We start from the raw sequence: 22,278 nt of genomic DNA, 5'->3' as shown, positions 1-22,278 counted from the left end.
CTGGAATGTCTGACTGTGAGGACTCAACACGCTAGTACAGTTTGTTAGGTGACATTCAGCGAAGGGACAAACTTGTGTACATGAGAATATGGTGTGCTATGCTCAGAGAGCCTCTGTCTTCTACCCTAACATTCTCAATAGGAACAGTAGCTAAGCAGGCAGATTGAGACTGAAGAATCTGTTTTTTCTTTAAGAGACAGCAACACTTCTGCCGTTTCTCTTAATGTTTGGTGGTGATGGTTGAGGTTCTCAGGTCCTGTTTTTCCAAGTATGGTAACCCTGATTACTAGCCAACATCTCAGGCCTTTTTCTTTTTCAAACTGGTCTCAGCACCTTTGAATGCTTCAACCTTATAATTATAGTGACTATGTCAAGGCTGTATTCACTCGTTTTTGAGCATGTTACTCCAATTCTAATGTAATTTGGGCTGGAAGAAATGAACCTGTGCATCCCCAGCATTAGTTTGAATTCTACACCTATAATATATAAATCTCTATTGTTGGTTTTAATGTACTTTAATTATTATATTTTATGTAGAAATAGTTACATGTGTAAGAACAGAAATGGTACTATTTTCATTCCTAGACTATGAAAACCTATCAATTATACAATGCATGCTCGAAGGAACCTGAAGACGGTGATCAGTTTTCATTAAGGAAGTTCTTGAACAAATGTCACAGGAAGTAAGTCAAGAGCAAGTAAGGTTTCTCTTACGTTTTTCACTTTCAGCATCTGTCACATTTATTTTTGTCGGATGCTATGTCTAAGAGGGTTCAGTTCTACTTTTTTATCTATCGACAAAAGATTTTGGTGCTAATTTATTTTCTGAAGGCAATTGTCTCCAACAGTTCTTGTCATTTTCTTTGGTCCTGGCTACTAGAAATTGCTGGAAACTGAGTGGAAAACATTGTATTTGATGCTGTTTCCAGAAATTTTATGCTTTATTTGGTCTGTAGAAAAATGAACACAAGCTTTTCAAATAGCTGTATCTTGCTCAAATGCGTTTTTATATCCAAACTCTAGATCTCAAACTCAGCTCCAAAGCTCTTCAATACTGTGGCTCACCATCAAAAGTAGTGCTGGGAGCAGCCATTTCATAATAAAGTATTGCTTTTGCTACTTTATGACAATCTGCAGGCACTCAGGACTGGATGGGCAATTCAGATGAATCTACCACATAATGCAAATTTTCTGCAACTACAAGGTAGCATTCATCTCACTAGTTACATGAAGGCAAGCACTGAGGACTGTAGAAAAGCCAGTGATTTATGATCCAGGGGAAGGGATTCTGCCCCACTGACTGGTTAAGTGTGGGGCTTTCACAGCTATAAAGCATAAATCCTCTTTCTATGAGACTGCTTGGTTTTATTACTATTTTTCTAACTTGAGAATTTTCCTGTTGGGGATAGAACCACCTTGCCTGGTCATTTATTACTTATGCTTAAAGTTTAGTTACAGTGAGAGTCTTTGCATACAGCGCTATTAGAGTTTTACTGTTGCATGCAGGACGAGTCAATTCTTAAAATTTTTTTCACTTTCCTTTATATTGAGAGGAGAGAAGTAAGTGGTAAAAATAAGTGCATCAGTATAAGATTCACGGTCATGAGGAGGCCAATTTTTAGATGCTGGGGAAATAATGCAAATAAATAACCAAGTAAATAAGCCCAAAACCAGATAGCCAGAGGTATCTTTGGTGAGGAGGTAAAACAAATGAAACCACTTACAAGTGACAGAGAAAAGACAAAGAGGAAGAAAGGAGGGTTGGTCCTTTTTTGTTCTTATTAAAGGCAGAAAAAGAGGGCACTTTGGGGAGAAAGAAGGAGGACTGGGAGACTGAGTGTGGTGCATAAGAGTAGCATATGATTGTGTAGAATCCACGTCTTTGTGTAGAATCTCCTCTGACTGTTTTACTTGTGATCTTTCTTTTTCCCTTCCACTCAGGGTTCATTCCTGGCAATTTCTTTGTCTTAGCTGTATGACTTTGTTTTCCTATACAAGTCTTTAAGGAGGAAAATACATTTCTTGTGCTGTAAACTTTTTTTGTTAAAGAGATGCTGGGGAGAGAGAATCAGAAAGAGAGAGATCTCATCTGCTGGTTCACACTCCAAATGCCCACAAAGAAAGGAACTTGACCTGGCATAAGCCAGGAGTTGTGCATGGCAGGAACCTGTTACTGAGCCATCACTGTTGTTTCCCAGGTCTTCATGAGCTGGAAGCTGGAGTCAGGAGCTGGAGGTGAGGACCAATCCCTGCCACTCTGATTTGGGACACAGGTAACTTAGCCAGCATCTTAACTACTAAGTAAACATCTGTTTCTCATTTTTCTAAAGATTTTCATTAATGAATGAGTGACCAGTATGTGCATGTATCATGTACGTATCATATCAGTACTGAGTGTTTTTAAATTGACATTTTCAGTTTTGTAGCGTTCCATTTATAGATGTTGTATCTTAGATATTGATGTGTAGTAACTATTAGTTTGAATCAGAAACACCCTTAATAGCAAAGTGAAACAAATGTTGTATTGTGAGCTAATAAAGAGAAGAGTAAATCTGAAAAAGAATTTTTTAAGACTTTCAAGTAGTAACATCAATTTCCTATACACTGCCATAAGTATTTAAAGCATTTACAGTTTAGTTAATCCTGCACATTGTTGGGTACGTCATCCCAGCAGGCAGAGGCTTAACCTACTGCACCACAGCCCTGACCTCTACCCTTTATTATCTTTTTTCATTCATGTATTTCAATCTGTAAAGGCGGACAAATAATGCTTTCCTAGTTGCCATGTACTGCTTATCTGAGTTCCAATGGTTTCCACATTGGAAATCATGCTCAGACTGTCTAACTGCGGAGAGAAACACAAAGTATCACCCTTGGAGTGTGGAAGAATATTTGCAAACAAACCTCCCCACAATTATGTAATTATATAATTATATTTTATATAATAAGCAGGAAGTTTTAATTTTGCTGTACAATTCTAAATAGAACTTTCTATTCCGTTCTTGTGGGGTGTCTTAATAATGACTCAGGAAAGATTTACTTTATGGCAAACTCCTTATTGTTATCAAATTATTCTAATATACCAAGCAGACATGCGCACTTTCATGGCAAGAGATAGAATATGTGTCACTGGACTGAAAAGAAACAGTCCTGGGAATGAACATTTTGAGTAATCATTTGTCACATTGTGATACACATCTTCATTTAGCATTAATGAGAGTTACCTGCTCACACTTTGGATTTCTTCATTAAAGAGTTGATACAAACACTTCTTTGTGTTCTTTTGTGCTCTGCGTGGGTGGTTAGACGAGGTGATGAACATATTTAGTATGTCTTGATGATGTTATCATGGCTATATGTATATTTCTGTACTCATCATATGCATACATTAAATATGTGCAATCTTTAGTACATAAATTATAACAATAAAGATTTTAAAAGATCACTGATCCAAGTATGAGATATACTTCTACTACAGTTAATGTCTGTCTAGAAGGCACCATTATATAATTTTATTTCTATGCCCAATAGGCATGGTTTGAGTATAATATTAAAAAAATAAATTTGAGTTGTATTTATTGATGTTAAATTACATATCTCAGTTTTTAATTTCAAAACAATAATTATAACAAATCATACTATCAACACAATCATGACCAGTGGTATAAAGTATATACCCTATACTGTTGTTTTATATATACATTGTTACTGTGTTTTGAAATGTAAAAAAAATTAAGAAATGTAAGTTTAAAAGTTTAAAGTAAAATGTTGGGGCTGGTGCTATGGCACAATCGGTTAAAGCCCTAACCTGAAGTGCCAGCATCCCATATGGGCACAGGTTCTAGTCCCGGCTGCTCCTCTTCCCATCCAGCTCTCTGCTATGGTCTGGGAAAGCAGTATAAGATGGCCCAAGTCCTTGGGCCCCTGCACTCACGTGGGAGATCCGGAAGAAGCTCCTGGCTCCTGGCCTTTTTGGCCATCTGAGGAGTGAACCGGAGGATGGAAGACCTCTCTCTGTCTCTACCTCTTTCTCTAACTCTTTCAAACAAATAAAATAAATCTTTTTAAAAAAAGTAAAATGTTCTTATATGTCATCTTTTAAAGGTTTGAAGTTTAATAACAACTTAATAACAAACTATTCAATAGAAATTTTTATTTGATGAAAAAAGGAAACAATTCCTTACAGTATGCGACTGTAAGGGCTATATATGATCAATAATGTTATTAATAGATAGTAGTTTCCAGAGACAATGATGAATCCTGGATATGCAGAAGTTATAGCATTGTTATATCTTTTATGTAGGTGACTTAAATCTATGCTGCAATATAGTCAGGCTCCTATATAATTGAGCTCAGTATGAATCTCTATTTTGTTGAATTTACTTCAGTTTTATTAGCAAAATGGTTCATTTTTCAACATGGATCAATATTCCATTGATTAGCTGATTAAATTTAAAAAAGGTTGTTTCTTTTCTTAAGCCAGTCAGCATGCTGAGACATGGTAAGCAAGATGATTACACAGAGCTCTGTGTACCAACATGCATCCTGGGGTCCTGGGATCACACACAGCTGTAGCTGAAGAATGAAAAGGTCACTTCCTTCGTTATGTGCTTTAGTGCCTGGATAACATTCAAAGTTCACACATCAGACTTTGAGCTGAAGTACTCATTTTCTCTATAAAAACAGCAAAACATTTTTTGGTACTAGGCTCAATACCAAAACAATTTTTTTTAGATTTTATTTCTTAGAAGCTATTAAAGCCATTTCATGTAACTAATTAAAACCCTTGCAGCACAGGGCAAAAATATAGAATTATTTTGTTGTCTGTGATTATTATGTTGAGGGGCATTTCCAGGTCAACAACCTAAAACCTTGGAAAACTAAGGGAAGAGTGTTGTTTGTGGAGACATGAGAATATAATGTGATGTAAACAAGTTTTAACATATTGAATGTAGAGTATCTACATTTGAGTGGGCAGGATTTAATAATAGAATGTTTTCTTGCTAATATAATCTCCAGGGCCTGAATATTTCTGGGTGATATGATCTTTCCAAAATAATGTAGCTGAATAATGTGTCAGGAAAAAGGACAGAGTTGTTCAAGATGAACTGGGTAGGGCTTTTATAATTCAGCACATGAAGAAAAAAAAGTGTTATTTATAAAGACAGATGTGAATGCACACTGCACTGAATTCACTGGAAGCTTTAAATATTTTACAACTACATATTGTGCCATAGTTCAGAATCTAAATTTGTATTGAATTGCAGAGAGCTTTTCTCCAACTATTCTTTCAAATGTAAGACTTGCCTGGGAGAGACAACCACTGCTTGCATTTCCTGTGCCATTGCATCCATAGCACACTGAAAGTGTTCTCTTCCATGCCATATATGTTTACAGAGATAAAATTAGTTTAGCTGCAGAACACTTCTAGGGTTGTATGTTCAATTAATGTATCATTGTCCAAAGATACAATAACCATTAATTACCCCTATGTCTCAAACATTGTCAATCTGAACTGAAAAATGGAGCAGTTTTATTAGGAAAATCTCAAAATTCTGATGCAGCTGCCAATTCTGAACTTTTAAAATAAAGTTCAATATAGTTATTAAAATGTAGCTTGAAGTGTACTTGTTCTAGTTCTTTATCATTTAATTCATTATTTCAGGCTTATAATGTTCTTTTTTGTTCACTAGGGGTAATAACATTTATTTTATCAGTAGCTTTATTTAGTAACAATCATTTGATACTAAATAAGATTACTATCCCTATCTCATGTTGTACTTTTGGAATCCTGTTACTGAGAGAGAAATTACAAAAGTTTGCATTCACTTGAGAGAAATAAGGATGGATCTGATGATAGAGATTTTCTGCTCCATGATTGTTATGAATGAAAAAAAAAAAAAAAAAAAGCTCTGCTTCACACTTGAAGAGTTTTCAGACTTGTTATAGTTAGAGCTACTACCCTGGGGCAGAAAATATAAATACTGTGTCTATGTAGGAGTAAAATCAGTTGTTCCAGTAATTGGTAGTAGCTTCATAAAATAAGGTTTGGATGGCACTGAGTGAAAAATAATTGCTCCACAAAGTTCCAAAAGGAAGTTCACGTTAGCATTTCCAACCTGCTCTAACGATTATTCTAACTTGATTTTCTAAAATTCAAAGCTTAGCTTGTTGCTGTGTCCTTTCTCTCTTTCATAAAGTCAGAATAGAATATGAATGGGCATCATTCACTATTGAAGTCAGAGAGAAAAGACAGAAGGTCTTTTGGAACTATTAATGGAAGAGGATGAGTTTCATATGGCTAAAATGTGGGAATAACTTATGGTAAACTCTAGGTAAACAGTGGGTGGAAAGGAAATCTCTTATTGTTAAAGAGTAAAAGTTATCAGAATTTGCACTGACCTATTTCCGTACCTATATATCCATCTATCCTTTTATTGTTTCAAGTTTTTGTTTTCTTGTTTGTTTTTGATTTTGTTAAAGATTTATTTTTGGGGGGGCCGGCGCTGTAGCACAGAAGGTTAATGCCCTGGCCTGAAGAGCTGGCATCCCATATGGGTGCCGGTTCAAGTCCTGGCTGCTCCACTTTCCATCCAGCTCTTTGCTATGGCCTGGGAGAGCAATAGAAGATGGCCTAAGTCCTTGGGCACCTACACCGATGTGGGAGACCAGGAAGAAGTTCCTGGCTCCTGGCTTTGGATTGGCGCAGCTCCAGCTGTTGCGGCCAATTGGAGAGTGAACCAGTGGATGGAAGATCTCTCTCTCTCTCTCTCTCTCTCTCTCTCTCTGCCTTTCCTCTCTCTGTGTAACTCTGACTTTCAAATAAATAAATAAATAAATATTAAAAAAGATTTATTTTTAAAGGCAGAGTACCTGATAGGGGTGGTGGGTAGAATCTTCCATCAGCTCATTCACTCTCCAAATGACCACAAAATACAGGCTGGGGTAGGCTGAAACCAGAAGCCAGAAACTCTTTCTGGGTTGGTCTTATGGGTACACCGGTTCAAGTACTTGAGCCATCATATGCTGCCTCCCTGGAACATTAACAGGAAGCTGGATTGGAAGAAGAGTAGCCAGGATTCCAACTAATGCTATAATATGGGATGTCAAAATCGCAAGCAGCAGCTCAACCTGCTATGCCACAACAACTACCCCAGGGTAGTTTTGTTTATTTCACTCTAAGTGCTTAGGACAGTTAGCCTATTTATTAATAATATTGGAATAGGAGCAATTTTGTAGAATTCACATGATCTTTCACAGGGACTTGGGCTAACTGTTGATAAATGTTACTATAAATGCAAATTACCTTTTTGATTTCACGTGAAGTAAAACAAATGAATAACCAATGGCAAATGAGTTGACCATAGGAAGACCTGAATTCAGTACCTCTTAATTTCAACATGTTGTCTTTATTCAAAGTGCAACATTCACAAGCACAGTTGATCCAATATGTATCAGAGTTTTTTTCACTTGGGCCCCATTAACTCCCCTTAATAATATTCTCTAGATTTTATATTAGTGCAAAATAACACACCATCAAAGACAGTATAGAAATACCTCAGAAATCTGGATATAGACCTACTATATGACCCAGCCATCCCACTCCTAGGAATTTATTCAAAGGAAATGAAATCAGCATATGAAAGAGTGATCCATATCCCATGTTTTTGCAACTCATTCACAATTGCTAAGATCAACCTAGATGCCCATCAATTGAAGACAGGATAAACAAATTATGAAATATTCACATCATGGAATACTACACAGCAGTAAAAAAATAAATGAAATACTGTTGTTTGCACCAAAATACATGTAAGTGGAAAACATTATACTTAGTGAAATAAGCCAGTCCCAAAAAGACAAATACAATGTGTTCTCCCTGTTTTGTGGCAACTAATAGAGTACCTAAAAGGTAATCTATAGAAGTGAAATTAACACTTTGATATGCAATGGTTTTGAACAGCCCATGTCTCAACTGTTGAGGATCTTTTTTAAATGTTTGTTGAACTCTTTATATAGTGTAGGGTTAATCTTATATACAAAGGTAATTGAAAATAGATTTTTGTAAAAAAAAAATAAGAATGGGAATAGGAGAAGGAGGAGGACAAAGAGTGGGAATGCAGATGGGAGAGAAGGTAGGATAGAAAATCACTATGTTCCTAAATTTTTATATATGAAATGTATGAAGTTTATATACCTTAAATAAAAGGTTTTTAGGTTAAAAAATCATCATTTTACCCAATGCCATATTCTTTTTTTCTAGTTAATATTTTTCCAACAATCCCTAGAGATGAGTTTATTTTCCTTTTTAAATTTATTTATTTTCATTTTATTTGAAAAACAGAGACAGATAGGTATCTCTCATCTGCTGGTTCATTTTCCACAATGGCTGGGACTATGTCAGGCCAAAGCAGGGATCCTGAAACTCAATCGAAGTCTCTCATGTGAGTGGCGTGGACCCAAATATATGATCCATCACCTGCTGCCTCCAGTGGCATGCATTACCAGGAGGCTGGAGGCAGAACAGTGACTCAAATCTATTCCAATATGGGATCTGGCTACCCCAAGTGGTGTCTTTAACTGTTCTGCCAAATTACTGCTCCTTAAAGATGACCTTTGTTATTCTCATGTTTTGAATCTGATTTTGTCTGAAAATAATATATATATATATATATATAAATGGCTGATGATTTGTGTTCATAGTGATCTGTAGCTCATAGTACACCATAAAAATTGTAGCTTTCTGTAATATAGAAAAGCCTAAAATAACTCTTTTTATTCAGTTGAACACAATGAGAAATTAAAAGAGTATTTCAAAGGCACAAACCATACCACTTTTGGAATTGGTAATGAACGTACAAAAATGAAAGCTCTACCCACATCCCTCAGACAAAGATAGTTTAATCCATTACCTAGAACAGTATTTCCTAGTCAGATTACACTTTCTTTACTAGTACATACCACAGATGTATTATATAACAATGGAGTGTTATTTGTCAACTTTCTATATTCATAAGAATAGGTTCTGTATCTGCTTTTTCAGCAATTTCACATAGTAACTTGGAGAGTACCCAGTGCATGATAGAGATGCATATATTGTGCATATATGGAATATGAAACATGATTTTATGGAGTACATATAGAAAATACGTTACTGTAGTGAAGCAAATTAATATGCATCTATAATATTACAATTAATTTTTATTATAACAGCTAAAATCTACATATTTAACAAAAATCTATAACCCAACCCACTTTAGTCTTCATATTATACAGTAAGTGTGTATACTTTTCATATTGTACATCTGCTATTTGGTATCCTTTTACCTACATCATTCATCCCTTTCCCTCTCACACACAACTTTGATAACTACTGTTTCATTCTCTGTCTCTGTACAAAAGCACACTTGAAAAGTTTATGGAGGGGTGGCATTGTGGTACAACAGGCTAAGTTGGTTCCTGCAAAATTATCAGTGTCAGGTCCAGTCCTGCTGATCCACTTCCAATCCAGCTCCCTGCTGATGCAACTGAGAAAGCAGAAGAAAACATTCCAAACCTTTTTACTGCTGCCACTCACATACAGAGACTCAGCTGGAGTTCCTGGCTCCTACTTCAGCCTGGCATAGTCAGAACCATCACAATAACTTGGGGAGTGAACCAGCACTTGGAAGATCTCTTTCTTTCTGCCTTCCCCCTACCTCTCTCTGTGTGTCACTATGCTTTTTATATAAATAGAATAAATATTCTTAAAAAGTTTGTGGAAGGGGGCCTGCGCTGTGATGCAGAGGGTTAACACGCTGGCCTAAGGCACCGGCATCCCATATGGGCGCCGGTTCTAGTCCCAGCTGCTCCACTTCTGATCCAGCTCTCTGCTATGGCCTGGAAAGCAGTAGAAGATGGCCCAAGTCCTTGGGCCCCTGCATCTGTGTGGGAGACCTGGAAGAAGCTCCAGGCTCCTGGCTTCAGATGGGCGCAGCTCTGGCCATTGCAACCAGTTGGGGAGTGAAGCATCGGATGGAAGACCTCCCTCTCTTGCGGCCTCTCCTCTTTCTGTAACTCTGAACTTCAAATAAATAAATAAGTCTTTAAAAAAGTAAAAAAGTTTGTGGAATATAGAATTTAAAAAACTTATTTTGATGCAAAAATTTGAAATCCATACATATTATTTTATAATATGAATTCCCATAAACTTTGTCATGATCCCTCTAATTTTTTCCTTTAAAATTTTGATTTTTTTTTTGGATTCCACATGTAAGTGAGATTATAAGATAATTTTATGTCTGTGTCTGGCTTATTTAATTTAGCATAATTTGTATAGTCCTTTCTATGTTGTGGCAAATAACAGTCAGTTCTTTTTTTTTTAAGAAATAATGTGTGTATATATATATGTGTGTGTGTGTGTGTGCATATATATAGATAGATACAGATATAATATGTATTACAGTCTCTTTTTCCATTCGTTTGTTGACATACACCTAGATTGTTTCCATATCATCTTGACTATTGTGACCAATGCTGCATTGAGCATGCAGATATCTTTATTATGTAGAGATTTCATTTACCACAAGTCCAAGGAAAGGATATTTGAACTATATTGTAATTCAGCTTTGTAATTTCATAGTAACCTCCATAATGTTTTCATGAAACTACAACAATTGCATCCACACCAACATTGTGCTAGTGTTCTCTTTTCCCCACCCCCTCCTCAGCATTTGTTACCCCTTGTATTATATAATAATCATTCTACTGGATTTAAAATTGTATCTCATAGAGACTTAAACTTGCATTTCCCTGATGAGTAGTCAGTTGAGCATCTTTTCTTAAGCCTATTGGCCATTTTGTCTCCTTTAGAGAAATGACATTTTGAGTCCTTTCTGCATTCTAAAATTGGGATACTGGATTTTCTACTATTGAGATGTAAAAGTTGTTTATAAATTTTGGGCAATGACTACTGATCATATATTTTGTTTGTAAATATTTTCCCACTTACTAGCTTACTTTTTCATTTAGCTGCTTAATTACTTGGCCATGGAGAAGCTTTTTAGTTTGATGTAGTCCTAATTACTTATTTTTGCTTTTGCAGCCTGAGCTTTTAGCGTGATATCCAAAAAAATCATTATTAGGGCCAATGTCAAAGAGCTTTTCCATTATGTTCTCTTCTGGGAGGTTCAGGTTTTACATTTAGGTCTTTTATCTGTTTTGAGTCAATTCTGAATTTGTTGTAAGTTAAGGATCTAATTTTATGCATGTAGGAATTCAATTTTTGCAGAACCATTTGTAGAAGAGACTTTAGTTTCCCCACTGTGTCTCCTTGGTGCTCTTATGATTGGCACTTAATTTTGACTGCATATGTTTGGACTTATTCTAGACTTTTTGTTTTGTTCCATGGATCTATATTTCTTTTTTTAAGCCAATATCATAATATTTTGGTTACTAGAGCTTTGTAACACAATTTTAAATTGGGAAGTGTGATGTCTCCAAATTTGATTTTCTTTTTCAACTTTCCTGTTTGTTCAGAGCCATTTGTGATTTTACCTGGATCCTATTTCCTAAAAATTCCATGGAAATTATGAGAATTATGGTGAATAGATGTGTCACTTTGGATATTATATTCATTTTTTTTAAGATTTATTTTATTTATTTGAAAGAGTTACACAGAGAGAGGAGAGGCAGAGACAAAGAGAGAGAGACAGAGAGAGACAGAGAGAAAGAGGTCTTCCATCCATTGGCTAACTCCTCAGATGGCTGCAAAAGCCAGAGCTGTGCCGATCCAAAGCCAGGAGCCAGGAGCTTCTTCTGGGTCTTCCATGTGGGTGCAGGGTCCCAAGGACTTGGGCCATCTTCTACTGCTTTGCCAGACCATAGCAGAGAGCTGGATGGGAAGAGGAGCAGGTGGAACTAGAACAGGCATCCACATGGGATGCCGGTGCCTCAGGCCATGGCTTCAACCCACTGCGCTACAGCACCAGCCCTGGATATTATAATCTTAACAATATTAGTTCTTCCAATCCTTGAATATGAGTTACATGTCTATTTATTTGTCTCCTACTAAATTTCCTTAACCAACATTTTACAGTTTTCCTTGTGCAAACATTTTGCTTCCTTGATTAAATTTATTCCTAAGGGGTTTTGATGATTGCATTATAAAAGGGATTATCCTCTTGATTTCTTTTCCAAGTAAATTACTATTTATGAGAGTCTCAGATTATTAATTATGGAATTAAAACTGCATTAACTAAAATTTTTGGGCATTGTTATGACACACAGATTCGGTGTTGATGTGATTATACTCCAATTTTCTACTTTAGTGCTAATTGTAATAACTTTATATATTTGATACAAAAACACAAAATTATAAATGACTTCAATAAAAATATATTTTTCTTTTATATTATTTGCATTTCTTACATTTTAGTATTTTCCAATGCAAATTTTTTCAACCTACATTCGTATGAACACACACTCTTTAAAAAAAAAAAAAAAGTTTTGGCTGGTGCCGTGGCTCACTTGGCTAATCCTCTGCCTGCGGCGCTGGCACCCCAGGTTCTAGTCCCAGTTGGGGAGCCAGGTACTAGTCCCGGTTGCTCCTCTTCCACGCCAGCTCTCTGCTGTGGCCCAGGAGGGCAGCGGAGGATGGCCCAAGTGCTTGGGTCCCTGCACCCGCATGAGAGACCAGGAGGAAGCACCTAGCTCCTGGCTTTGGATCGGCGCAGCGCCAGCCGTGGCGGCCATTTGGTGGGTGAACCAATGGAAGGAAGACCTTTCTCTCTGTCTCTCTCTCACTGCCTATAACTCTACCTGTCAAATAAAAAAAAAAGTTTACTTTTGTATTTTGAAAGCCAGAGTTACAGAGTGAGACAGAGAGAGACAGGGAGAGAGAGAAAGATTGAAAGAGAGAGAGATTCAGTCTGTTAGTTCACTCTCCAGATGGCTTCAATGGCCAGAGCTGTAGCAGCCCAAAGTCAGGAACCAGGAGTTTATTCTGGTCTCCCACATGGGTGTAAGGTGCCCAGGTACTTGGACCATCATCCACTGCTTTCCCAGCAGGGATTGGTGCATCAGTTGGCGTTCACATGTGATGCTGGTGTCACTAGTGGCAGCTTTACCCATTTTGTCACATTGCTGGCACTGGTATCTTTAATTTACCTGCTCATATATATGATGAATTTTCCCATTAATCTAATAATATTATATAATTTTAAGAAGCATTTTAGGAAAGGAACATATTTATAATTAACACAATTCAGTTTCTTGAATGCATTTTCTTTTATTTTGCATTGTTTGCCTTTGACATATTTATATATTTCACTTAATATTTAACAATGGGATAATTATGACAGCTTCTCCAACTTAAATATTTTTAACAAACTGAAAAGAGTTATATTGTGCCCTATAATGTATAAATTGAATGATCCTGTGTTGATAATTAATCTTATAGGTCAATATCACTTGGCCATGATACCAAGAGAATTTGTTCAAACACTATTTTGGATGTTTCCATGAGATCGTTTTTTCAAATGAGATTGATACCTAACTCAGTGGATTTTTAGTAAAGTGGATCTCTGTCCATAATGTGGGTAGAACTGGTACAAACAGTTGAAATCCTTAATGAAGCAAAGTCAGTTTTCCCCTCCTACCTCACACCCAATCACAAGGAAGAATTCTGCCACTAGAAAGATTTTGAGCTTGAACTTCACCTCTTCTCCAAGTTTCAATCCTGACTGCCTACAATGTCAGATTTTTTTTTTTTTTTTTTTTTTGACAGGCAGAGTGGACAGTGAGAGAGACAGAGAAAAAGGTCTTCCTTTGCCATTGGTTCACATTCCAATGGCCAACGCGGCTGGCGCACCGCGCTGATCCGATGGCAGGAGCCAGGTACTTATCCTGGTCTCCCACAGGGTGCAGGGCCCAAGCACTTGGGCCAACCTCCACTGCACTCCCGGGCCACAGCAGAGAGCTGGCCTGGAAGAGGGGCAACCGGGACAGAATCCGGTGCCCCGACGGGGACTAGAACCCGGGGTGCCGGCCTCGCAAGGCGGAGGATTAGCCTAGTGAGTTGCGGCGCCGGCCTACAATGTCAGATTTTTAAGTCATCAAGCCTACACAATCATATGCAATAACTTACTGAAATGCATCTTTGTCTTTTCTCTCACTCTACACACACACACACACACACACACACACACACACCTTCTTGTTATATTTCTCTGGAGAACCCTGAGTAATAGATATTATTCTTACTACCTTTCAAGTAAGTGTGTCTATAAGTTCTAAAGTTTAACACAATGTTAGCCATTAGGGTTTATTCTGTTTTTTTTTTTTTTCTGTCTTTTTCAATTATATTCCTATTTTGTTTCTGATGTGAGGCAAAATTAGCCAGGTTATTAACAAATTTGTTTTCAACTTCATAATTTAAGTGAGTTTTTTTTTTTTTTTTTGATAGGCAGAATGGACAGTGAGAGAGAGAGACAGAGAGGAAGGTCTTCCTTTGCCGTTGGTTCACCCCCCATTGGCTGCTGTGGCTGGCGTGCTGCAGCCGGCATGCTGCGGTCGGCGCACCGCCCTGATCTGAAGCCAGGAGCCAGGTGCTTCTCCTGGTCTCCCATGCGTGTACAGGGCCCCAGGACTTGGGCCATCCTCCACTGCCTTCCCTGGGCCACAGCAGAGAGCTGGCCTGGAAGAGGAGCAACCGGGACAGAATCTGGTGCCTCAACAGGGACTAGAACTCTGTGTGCCGGCGCCGCAGGCAGAGGATTAGCCTAGTGAGCCACAGAGCCGGCCTAAGTGAGTTTTTTTTAATATGAAATATATTAGGGCATTTCAGGGCAGGCATTGTGGTATAGCAAGTTAAGTTGCCACCTGCAATGCTGACAGCCTATATTGGTGCACTGATTTGAGTCCCAGATGGCTGCTCCACTTTTTTGCACTTTTTTCTTTTTTTGCAAACTCTTTGAATACACATTTGGAAAAGCAGTGGAAGATGACCCAGGTATCTAGTCCCCTGTCACCCATGTGGGAGACCTGTATGAAGCTCCATGCTCTTGACTTCAGCTTGGCTGAGCTCCAACTGTTATGTTCATCTGGGGAGTGAACCAGAAGATGGAAAATCTTTTCCAATTCTCTGTGACTCAGTGTTTCAAATAAATAAAATAAATATTTGAAAGAATATTTCATGTAAATGGAATTAAAAGATAAGTTTATTTTGGTGCAAAATGTTTTGGGAGCAATTCCTAACTTCTTCATAACACACATTTTTCATGAACTTTTTATAACATTTTTGTTTTAGGGGGAAAGACTGAGGCGGGTTGACACAGACACAAGTAGAGAGCTCCCTTCTGTTAGTTCATTCCTTCAGTCATCACGGTGGCCAAGGATGGGCCAGGACTGAATCTGAAACCAGGAGCCATTGTCTCAGTCTAGGTCTCCTGGTGGGTGGCAGAGACCAAAAACCATTTGAGTCATCACCTGCTGCTCCCAGTGTCTGCACTGGTAAGATTCAGGGGTGGGGGTCTACACTGGGAATCACATTTAGGTGTTCTGATATGGGCTGTGGGTATCTTAAACAACATCCTGTTAGGCCACTCACCCTTCCTTGAATTTTTTAAAGAGTCCTCTTATAAGTCTAAGAATCAGTTCTATCTGACAGCCTCAGTATTTTGGACTAACACCATCTGAATACACTTATTTTCCCATAATCTCTTATTTTTGTATTTCTTTCTAAAGAAGGTCACAATTCAAGAAAGCTAATTGGCTGTTTCTTTGCTGTCTCCCTCCTAACTTTGGTAGCTTGTAAGACATCTCATTGAACTTTGAGGATTCTATTGTATTCTGGTTTAAAATATCAAGTAGGGAGTAGTCTTATTTTCCTCTTTTCTTTCTCCCTGAAGTTGCTGCTTCTGTTACTTTAAGATGTCACATGTAATGGCATCATGTGCTGTGTTTCAAGTGTCTTGTTTATAAGGCTTGCAATAACAAGTGTTCAGTGAATATTTTGTAGGCTCCTCAAGTTTAGCTATGGTTTAAAATAACATGCTCTATCTGCATGTTATGTGACCAGTCTGTATGAGATGATATATTGATCTCATTTGAAGTGAGTACAATCATAATCAAAATGAAATGAAAGGCAGCAAAGAAATTTGGGGAACAATAGATGGGGACATGGGGTGAGGGAGGCTAGGATTTCTCAAACTTTCAGTTGAAATACTTAAGAAATGTTAAGAAAGCTGAACTATAAAACAGCATAATTCTTTAAATTTTGTACAAATTATATTGTTTTTCTAACATTTCTGTTCTGTAAGTCTTTAGGATTTAACTTCATAGTTTTTTTTTTATTTTATACTTTATTTAGTTATATATTCATTCATCTGTACCCACATTCCAAGCAGGTTCAGAACCGGAGTATTTTGTGTGTGTTTGTATCGATGCTGTTATTTTCGTGTTTGTCTGTTTCTCATGGCACTATTTAAGGGAGTTTGGTTTCTTCAATGCTTCTGAAGAGTATTGTAGTTACTATTCATTTCTATTTGATATGAATATCAATTTTTATTGGAATAATTTAACATCCCATCATTAATGATGCAGAGACCAATAGTTAGATGCAGTTGTGGATGATTTTTAAATTGCAAAATATTTATCATGCTTCAAAAATTGAATTCTCATAATAGATAATAACAGAATGGAGGGACTTATTGGCACATTTTTATCCATAGGAAGATATATGTTTTCTTGATGTAAACATTGATTCTCAATTTAGCCTTAGTCACTATGTATGTATGAGTCAATGAATCTTGATATTGACCTTAATAGTAATCAATTCTTACTTCATATTGGCAAAGTCATACATCATAGTTATATGACATTCTGTTGATACTGTTTTCTAATTTCCCACAACATTCTCAGATCAATACCTAACTATTTACTAAATGAAGAAAACAGTTTGTAGTACATAGCATTTTAAAACTAGAAAAGCTGATATGTTAACTTTTATAATTCCTAAAAGGCATCACAAGACAGACTATGATCAAGAGAATTCACACTCCTGACACCTTTGAATTTTAAGTAACTTGATTTATAATTGATGATTGATGCCCACCTTTATTCCTAAGTGTGAAGGCTACATCAACAAATAGGTGGTTACATTATTTTATTCAGAGACATGCCACTTACAGCAATATTATAAATGTAAACTACTTGAAATTGAATTAAGCAATTTAACCTGAGCTATAAAATTAGTTGCTGGAATACAGAGTTAGAAGATAATTGCCAGATTTCAGCATCAGTATGTACCATTCTCTAAAACTTTAGAAGTGTTATGACATTATTTAAAATATAAAAAGCTGTACCTTGATAAAATTGACTCATCAAAAGAAACATACAGCAAAGAGACTACAGAATGGGCCTGGAAAATTAACAAGGCTTGGTGCTCTCCACCTAAATCATTGTTACACACTAATTAGTGCTATGCTCTGATTTGAGGCTTTAAATTTGTCCCTTTGAAGATTTTCTTAAAATTGTATTCAAAGGAAAGGCTCTTCTTTAATAAAACTGTATAATTCTCTGCCCACTTGGGAAACACAGCTTCCCAGCATAATGTTGCAGAAAACCAGGAGCTGACTTTTAATAGAGGTACTAATTATTAACATTCTACATCAGCAGAATGCCGTATTCTCTACAACTGAAATAAAATAATAGTGCATAAATATTTCTCCTCCATTCCAATAAGTACTTGAAAATTCAATAATGTTCATTAAATACATAAATGTGAATATTAAAAATAAAGATTTTTCCCCTGTGATTTATTATGTACTGTGAAAAGCAAAGCTGAAGGAAGGCATTATTATACGGCATAAAAAGGAACTCTTGGGCTGTTAATTATAATGCAAATTTATCATTATACCACGGGAAAAGAATGACTTCATATTTAAAATCAGCAGGCAAAGCTTGTTCACTCAAAATATAGATGCATTAACCTTCAATAATTCATACGATACAATATGGACAAGCATAATATAAAATGATGAGATGCCTTAAAATGATTTAAAAGAAAATTCTAGTAATGGTCTGTTATACATGGAAGCCTGACAAAAGAAAAGAGGGCATTTTATATTGTTTCTGGAAGACAGAATAGTTAATATAAAACTCACATAGACTTTAGTGCCATATAAATGTGTGAAATATTTTATTTACTACTTTATCAGTTTTACAGTGGCTCAGAGCCTAGAGCCCCCTTCCTACATGTAGAAAATGATCATTTTTGTGTTGGAAAAGGAAAGACCTTGAACTGGGATTTAAAATTATACAAAGTGTTTGGATATGAGCTCAGTGTCTCCTTGGGAATTGAAGATAGACTCTTTGACACTGTTTGCTCTTGTGTGCATTCAGAGTTGATTAGGTTGAGTTCCAAGTGTTCCCAAATCATACAACCGGAATCATGGCAGGTTGCACCCGGAGCAGGTGGCTACAGCCAGATTGGTGGTGGGTAATGTAGTGTTGTGTTAATTTAATCTGGAAATACAATATGTTTCCTAGAGCTTGCTTCCTTGTGTGATTCCGGGTAACTACCAGCCACAAGAGCTCTTTCTATGAGACGGGGGAGAAGGAAGTGAAACAGAATCTACTGCATTTTGACAGTCTCATTGTTCGAGGCAGTGAGTGAGAGGTCTAGAGCTCTAATTTGTTTTCACTTTCCCCTGCTCCATGACCAGCTCACCTAAATCATTTCTGGCCCTGCCCACCAATTAGATATTTAGCTGCTCACTCCTCTGAGAGACAAAAGCTGCAAAGAGCCCACCACACTTGCCTGCGGAGTGCTTACACTGTACCAGTGCCCTGCTAACTCTGACTTTCCCATGGATCTTCAGTGACTCTTTTCTGATCACGTCTGATCTTTTCATTCATCAATTCCTCCAACAACTGTGGAAGATTCCCAGTTTCCTGGTACACATAGAGGTTTCACTTTTCTGATAGAACCCTTGCTGGTTTACCAATAGTTGATGAATGTATGCATAGGATTAATCATATTTTAAAAGGATAACATATAATGTATATGTAATCATTAAAAAGAAAATAAAAGACCAAATGTGTTTAGTCTTATACATCCAGAAAGTTATTTTAAAAACACAGAATTCCTGGGGACGGCATGGTGGTGCAGTGGGTTGGGCAGCCGCCTGCAGCACAGGCATCTCATACAAGAACCAATTCAAGTCCCCGAGGCTCCACTTCCAATCCAGCTCTCTGCTAATGCACCTGGGGAAGCAATAGAAGATGACTCAAGTGTCTGAGACCCTGCCACCCACGTAGGAGACCTGGATGAAGCTACTGGCTTCTGGTTCTGTCAGGGCCCACTGCTGGGTGCCTGTAGCCATTTGGGAAGTGAACCAGCAGATGTAAGATCTCTCTCTGACTCTTTCTCTCTTTCTGTAACTGCATTTGAAATACACAGAATTCCTAAGTATATTTGGTCCTGAAAGCCATGTTTAATTTATTTACTCTAGGTTTTACAATATTCCACTTTTAAGGACTTTGCCCTGAATTTGAACTTTTATTCAATTTAACTGGTTGGTATTTCAAATAAAATTTTGAAGTATACTTCAATGTGATATTTTTAAGCCATTCATAGGTAAAGTAAACTTTGAATATAAACAAATGTAAAGAAAATTAAAGAATTCTAAATGGCTGTATTTATACTATTACCAGAATATAATAGACATATTATAGAATATGTCTATTGGATGAGTTAATTGAAAAGTTTGTCCTTTGGTTTCCAAACCCCAAATGAACATTTTTGACTATCTAATTTTGTTTCTCCAAAGACTTGTTTTGTGGGTTTTTTATTTTTATTTTTATTTTTAGATACTGAGTCGTCATTTCTGGAGTGTTTATCCACCCTCCCTAAAAGTGACTGTCTACTTCTTTTATTCAAAGTCCACATGAAACATTCATTTATGAGGAAATGTGATGGGATTCCTTAGGCAAATTCCTGGGGATATTGTTATCAAAACTAGGGAGCTGGTGGAAGTTAATAGAAGCAGCAGAACCACATGTGTGCTATCAGTTTGTGTGTTTGCCTTAATCCTGTATTTTCTTTTTTTGAGAATTATTTTATTTATTTGAAAGAGTTTGAAAGAGGTAGAACAAGAGAGAGAGAGAGAGGTCTTCCATTCTGCTGATTGACTCCCCAAATGACTGCAATGGCCAGAGCTGAGCTAACCCAAAGCCAGGAGCCAGGAGATTCTTCCGAGTCTCCAATATGCGTGCAGGGGCCCAAGGACTTGGGCCATCTTCTACTGCCTTCCCAGGCCACAGCAGAGAGCTGGATTGGAATAAGAGCAGCCAGGACTAGAACTGGCACCCATGCCGGCGCCACAGGCAGAGGATTAACCTACTACGCCACATTAACGGCCCATTAATCATGTATTTTCATGTACAATTTTTAGAATTGTTCTTAAGAGTGTTCTACTAAAACACAGTTCAGTTTTGGTCTCACTTGCTAGCATGGTCACAGGACCACTTAACTACAGGGTTCCTTGAGTTTTTTCCTAATGCCTTCCATGTATTATTTTTATAATTTAATTTTTTGGATTTTTATTTTTATATTATTTTTATTTATTTTTAAAATTTTATTTGAGGCATACAAATGTAATGTATTTCATACACACAGACTTAGGAACATAGTGATATTTCCAACCCTACCCTCTCTCTTGTCCACCTTGAATACTTTTTTATTTATTTCTTTAAAATTCTTATCCTCTTTAAAAATGTCTTCATATGAATTACTTTTCAATTTACTTTTGTCCCTATTTTCTCACATGTGTACAAAGCATGAAACCTTATTGTTTATTTGAACAGTCATCAAAAAGTTCAGTGGAAATATATGCTATGATAAACTATGCATGGATTTCAAGATTTTTTTCACTGATTTATATTTTATTTCCCTTTTCTGTGAACATTTTAAAGTACTCTTCTATATGAAATTACTTTAAATTATTTTTTTAAATCTAAGAAAATAGTAAAGTTTATATAGAATTACCAATAGAGCAGCAAAGAAATATTTTAAACTCCAAGCTAAGAACAAGTTTAACTCACTCATCCTAGAAAAAAATCTGAATTATTATCTCTTTCTGTAAGAAACAATTATAGTACCGTAGTCATATGAAATGATGATCAAAGGATATATTGTCAAAATGTGAGAATATAAAAACTATTCAAGAATTTCAGATAATTAAATAAAATTGTAAATTAAAATGTTATGTTATTCTTTAGTTTTTTGTTAGTGATTTTTTATTATTCCAAAAATATATTTTCATGTATCATTTGGTTTTGTAATTTTTTTTATTTGACAGGTAGAGTTATAGACAGTGAGAGAGAGAGACAGAGAGAAAGGTCTTCCTTCCATTGGCTCACTTCCCAAATGGCTGCCACGGCCAGTGCTGCACAGAGCCGGAGCCAGCTTCTTCCTTGTCTCCCATATGGGTGCAGGTGCCCAAGCACTTGGACCATCCTCCACTGCCTTCCCGGGCCACAGCAGAGAGCTGGACAGGAAGAGAGGCAACTGAGACTAGAACCCGGCGCCCATATGGGATGCCGGCACCAAAGGCAGAGGATTAATCAAGTGAGCCACAGCGCCAGCCCCTGTAATTTTTTGAAATGAAAGACCCCATTATTGAAAAGTTTAAACTTGAACTCATCTCTGATTTTTCTTGTCTATTTTTGTATTGTATTTTGCTTACTACTAATTGATTTTGCATGCCACTCATTTTGCTTCAGTGATGAGTGTTTTCTTTTGCATCTTTCTTTTAGTTTATATTCTATCCAGTATCGGGAAAGGTCTTGGTTCCTGTTCATGTCCCTCAGAGGAAGTGTGTGAAGTGTATCACAGAAGCACTACTGCCAGTGCTAGCTTGCTTTCCTCCACAAGGGAACTCTTCTGGGACTCCCCTTCTATTCTTAGAATAATGGAGTATCAGGAAGACACAGCCTTGCTGGGCTAAAATTAATGTGGACAGAAGAATGATGCTCAGGATTTGTCAATCCAACCTAACCCTGTTGTGTTCGACTTCTTAATTCCACCAAGACTTTCATTTTGCCTTAGATGCTACTTCACAAATAGCATCTGCTATTGTTGCAAATGTTTAGGGTAATACACAGGCATTAGATGTCCTTCTCCAATGCCAGGAAGACGCCAAAGCAGAAATTTGAAGATTTCTTAAATCATACTGTGATTTCTGCCTCTGGATTCACTGCTCCAGGCTGCCTGCTATCTTCACAGTGCACATGCAC

This window comes from Oryctolagus cuniculus, chromosome 8 (genome assembly GCF_964237555.1).
Source record: "Oryctolagus cuniculus chromosome 8, mOryCun1.1, whole genome shotgun sequence".
NCBI classification, from domain to species: domain Eukaryota; kingdom Metazoa; phylum Chordata; class Mammalia; order Lagomorpha; family Leporidae; genus Oryctolagus; species Oryctolagus cuniculus.
The sequence above is the reverse complement of the archived record's forward strand: the minus strand, read 5'-3'. Positions refer to the sequence as shown.